We start from the raw sequence: 5,244 nt of genomic DNA, 5'->3' as shown, positions 1-5,244 counted from the left end.
CTTGGCACATTTGCCAGACGAAGTGGGAAAATGGACACCCCGTGTTCGTATCTTGTTAGTAACAAGCTAGACAGCTAACTGGGACGACTGAAATGTTTCTTCTTCGTCAAACAGTGAACAATATGCAAATGTTTTTCTCAAAAAATATATCTTCTTTAAATATCCTTTATTTAAAGAAGGGATATTTGCGATACATGGTGCTGTTACTATTTTTGCATTACATTTTCCAGCTACAAAATCCATTATAAAATATAAAAATCTCTATAAACAAATCGCGTAATCTCCCAATTGCGTTATTTAAGAACAAAAAAATTTTAATCGTAATCGAGATTCGTTCATAAAGTTGAAAAAAATAATAAAATCACGATTTTTTTTTTTTTTTTTTTGCAATATTGCCCAGCCCTACTGCATTATTATATAAAGTTCGGTTAAAGCGTGTCCTGTACATAAGGAAATCTGTCCCTGAGGGCTGAGACAGTGTTTGTTCAGGAGACGGAGAGGAATGCAGCTGAACATCCTGACGTTAAGACTCCAGGCGCACAGGTCCAACACGTCAATAACCAACAAGACGAGACAAAGACTTGGCTTAAGTTACGGCGTCAGAGTGGGTTTCACTTAACCAATCACCAAGGTTGTGTGTGTGTATACACAGTAACAGCCGGGACCGATGTGTAATCACCTGTCATTTTAGTCAACGCTCATTATTTAATTCACTAAACACACTTCTGCTCTTAACTCCTACGATATAGTGATGATGTGCAGCTTTAGTCTGGAATCATCTGCACATCAGCATCCTACAGAGCCACACCCCAAACACAGCATAATCGAATCATTACAGAGCTGTATCCAAACCAAAAACAGACTTTATTTTATATAAACCACTGATTCCAAACGTTTCCGTTATATAGATTTATAGCGTATAATGCATATACAGCTATATTCATTGTTAAGCGAGTGTAGCGAGAGCTTAATACTGTAATTGCGCACATCATTATTCAGGCGTCAGGCGTAACTACTGGCTTAAGCACTATTCAGGAGTTGCACGAGAGTTACATATAAGGGGTGGAGGAGTTTGTCTAAGATAGAGGCGTGTCTCAATTCTGACCTTGAACTCCTTGAACTGTCAGACAGTTTGATGTAACCACAAAATGTCACGCTGAAATGTATGGTTTAGGAGGTATATATGCTGAAAATACTGTGGAATGCCATTCGAGAGCAATATTAAATGCATAAATATGACGCAATTAATTAATTAGTCACCTTTAAAGTCCATGAAAAGGAGGACATCAGAGGAGACATCTTAATCATTGATTAATTCAACGACTGATTTTTTTCCCTGATAAAATTATGAAGGGAGCTGCAAGCACAGCAGATGAGTGCTGGGTCAGCTTATCTTTCAAACTGGGTGCATGTTTATCATTACAGGAGAGGGAGTTTGAGTTTAAAAATAAATAAATAAATAAACTGGTATTATTTTATTAATTCAAAAAATCAAATGGCAAATAAAAAGTGCTATAAAATAGCCTATATGAAATGCATAAATAATAAATGCAGAAATTATACATTTACTATTAAAAAAAAAAAAATGAAAGGAAAATGAAAAGAAAACGCTTGTTCTAGACACTATGGAAAAACCCAGTCTCTGATACACCTACTCAGTGAAAGTCTGGCAATCTTGGAGACATGAACAATATACAGGTGATTTTAACAGCCCCAAAAGATCCAAAAACCTAAGCAGCTGCATAACCTGTGTCTGAATATGAGGAATTTTTCCTGCATTAATATTCACACCAAGTCTTTGGATTTAAGTCAGCAACTATGAATACGAATAGTACATGACTCGTATATATATTTTTACATTATACTGTAGAAACTGCTCCAGTGTTCAAGAAAAGAAGCTGAATTCTCATTTCCTGCATTTATTCAGTGTGTAACCCAGTCTCTCTTGACGCCATACGTACAAAATCAACCTTCTAGTGTTCGTCTCAGTCGTGTACGTGATTTTAATATCCTGTAGTAAAGCTACTCCGAGTCACACCCCCTTAGTTATTACCTATTTTATTGATTACTTAACTGACTAAAGGTCATGGGGCTAACTCCATGACATCACCTCTGTGTAACACTAACCAAATACTGGCATTAATAATCCATATTTTGGGCATTATTAGCTAGCTAGCTAGCAGTTTCTGCTAAACTGCTGTACTAAAATGTATCAAAGAATAGTGTATGGAGTGATTTTGTTGCCAGGAACAAAAAACTAACATTACTAAAAACAAATTACGATCATTGTTTTTGTTTTAAATAGCTAACTTAACAATGTGGTCCAAGAAAAAACAACAACTGGATTAACAAATATGTCAAATGTCACTGCTAATCCTCATGCTAATTAGAGCGGTTCTCAAAAAGGCTTCCCTGGGCTCCTGAGCAGCTCCAGTTGAAAAAGCGTAGAGAAAAAGAAAAGATGACACACTTCTGCATCATTTCCTTTATAGACAATAACCGGCATGGTTCCTGCAGGAACAGGAACTCATCCAGGAACTGAAGCTCTGCTTTAGGCCAGTTCCTCAACTCTGTAGTTTCATAATGTCAATGCTAACACACACAGTTACACCTGATAAATGCACTACATCAAATCTCCAACTTCCTTCCTTCACAGTGCTGACAAAAAAGGGAACCATTTTAGCATCCAGCTTCCTACTCAGGGACACTACACAGGCTGTGTACAAACACAGTCACTGGTAAAATATTGGCTCCTACACCCTATATACTGCACTATACAGTACCTAGGGTATGAAGTAAAAGCTCTAATCCAGTATGGAGCTATGCAAGACATAAGTTCCTCCTTCAAATCACGTTTGTGATAGGATCAAATTGGTTCTTTAACATGTCTAGTGCACTTTATAACTGATATTTGGGATTAGGTACTCCCCATACAAGAACACTATATAAAAGGTGTAAATGTATGCAGGTTCAATATGCAGACACTCGACACTCAGCTTCCTGGAAAGTTTCCTCCATGCGGTGTGAGATGGTGTGAAATAATGTGAGATAATGGATCCTACACCGTATCTCCTGCACTGGATGTCATTTGAGATTCCGTTTCCTACATTCATGCACATGTTCAACAGGGAACCAGGCGATTTTCAGCTTCCTACTCCACCTCGAAGAAGTTTACTGAGTAGGACATGTGAATGAATGCACCCCTACACTATATTTAACCCATGTGGCCCAATCCATCTCATTATCAACTTTAATCAATTTATAAACTCGAACAGAAAAACACGTTTTGCTCAAAGAGCACTTCATAACTCAAAAGGAATGTTAATGAGACGTGGTTTAACGTGAAATTTCCCCGTATGTGGTTAAAAAAAAAAAAAACACCCCAAAAATCTACACCCGTTTGAGAGAGAAAAAACAACAACACCAAAAACAACAACAACAAAAACGACCGCAAACGCGCGTGACAGGTTTTAGGGGTGTTATTTTGATGGTAGACATTAAACAGCCAGGCTTTACCTCAGTTAAACATCGCGGGTCTCTCCACACCCCTCACAGCCTCCACCGGATTTCCGTTACAATTTAAATCCTTAACGGTTATTTTTCTGTTTCGGATTTAAAAATCCTCACGCGACAAGTTGCAGAAGGAGAGAACATGTGAAGCACGCGAGTCCTCTGATGTCTTACAGTCTCCGCAGGATCAGTCAGACTGAAGAGACCGCGAGCAAAGGGGCGGGGCCTAGAGGGAAGGGGTGTGGCTAACTAATCCGCAGGAGGGACATGTTGCCAGATTGGAGCTGATATATTCTCAATTCCCTAATTCACTATATATCTATGTCTTTCTATCTATCTATGTATCTGTATATCAGTTTTGTCACACATACAGACACACACACACTTGTGTGTGCTTGGTGAAGGTATATATACTTCAAAAAAAGGCCCTTTTTCAGGAGACTGTATTTTAAAGATAATTTTGTACAATCCAAATAAGCTTTACAGATCTTTACTGGAAAGGGTTTAAACGATGTTTTTCAGGCTTGCTCAATGAACCATAAACAATTATTGCACATGCACCTGTTGAACAGTCCTTAAAACACTAACAGTTTACAGGCGCTAGGCGATTAAGGTCACAGTTACAATAACTTAGGACACTAAAGAGACCTTTCTACTGTCTCTGAAAAACACCAGACGAAACATGCCTAGGGTTCCTGCTCACCTGCGTGAACATGCCATAGGCCTGCTGCAGGAGGCATGAGGACTGCAGATGTGGCCAGAGCAATAAACTGCAATGTCTGTAATGTAAGACGCCTAAGACGGTGCTACAGGGAGAGAGGAAGGACAGCTGATCGTTCTTGCAGTGGAAAATTACATGTAACCGTGTGTCTCCAAAGACGTGATCAAGAACTTGCAGCAGATGCCTTGGTGGAAGAGTGGAGTAATATCTCACAGCAAGAACTGACCAATCTGCTGCAGTCCATGAGGAGGAGATGCACTGTAGTACTTAAAGCAGCTGGTGACCACCAGATACTGACTGTTACTTTTAATATTACCCCCCCCCCCCCCCTTTTTTTCCAGGGATTCATTATTCCATTTGTGTTTGTCAAACGTCTGTGAAACTTGTTCAATTTATGTCTCAGTTGTTGAATGTTTTTATGTTAATACAAATATATACACGTTACGAAATTTTCTGGAAATAAAAACAGTTGAATGTTTTCAACTGAGGATGTTTTCAAATGAGAGGATGTTTTTTTTTTGTTGTTTTTTTTTGCTCAGTATATATTACACACACATACTCACCAAGCATAGCTGTGTATGCACCATATGTACCATTTTGTTATAGAGTTATGACTTTTTTCTCGATATATTGTTACCTGCCTGTGATAATTACTAACAGATTTATTTAGTAGCCTAATTTAAAACACAGTGACTCTGATGAATGAATCAACACTGTAAATCCATTAAGCAGAACCGCACATTCATGTTAATGCTCATGTTAATGTTCATGTCGGTTACATCCCTAGTAGATATATTATACAATGAAATAGTACAGTACAGTAGTATAATAATGTGTAGTATACAACAGGTTATAGTATAATACAGTAGCTATAGTGTAATACAGTAAAGTATGAGAGGTCCAGAAATTATACATGGTATAGTAGGTGGCAGAGTGGCATACTGGGTAGCACTGCCAACTCACAGCTCCAGCGTCCTGTGTTCAACCCTGAGCTCAGGATGCTGTGAGCTCAG

The 5,244-nt window shown here is 38.4% G+C and overlaps 1 protein-coding gene across 2 annotated transcripts in view; it reads right to left on the bottom strand.

Moving 5' to 3' along the window:
- LOC108279361 (inactive tyrosine-protein kinase PRAG1) overlaps positions 1-3,715 on the bottom strand; it is a 24,696-nt gene extending 20,981 nt beyond the window's left edge. For both annotated transcript variants that reach the window (XM_053687813.1, XM_017493567.3), the window contains exon 1: positions 3,517-3,715. The gene's annotated coding sequence lies outside the window, so the exon portion shown is untranslated. The remainder of the gene's footprint in view (positions 1-3,516) is intronic.
- Between the last annotated feature and the right edge of the window lie 1,529 nt (positions 3,716-5,244).

Source organism: Ictalurus punctatus, chromosome 18 (genome assembly GCF_001660625.3).
Source record: "Ictalurus punctatus breed USDA103 chromosome 18, Coco_2.0, whole genome shotgun sequence".
Lineage (NCBI taxonomy): Eukaryota > Metazoa > Chordata > Actinopteri > Siluriformes > Ictaluridae > Ictalurus > Ictalurus punctatus.
Note: the sequence above shows the minus strand (reverse complement) of the source record. Positions and strands in the feature narration are given on the sequence as shown.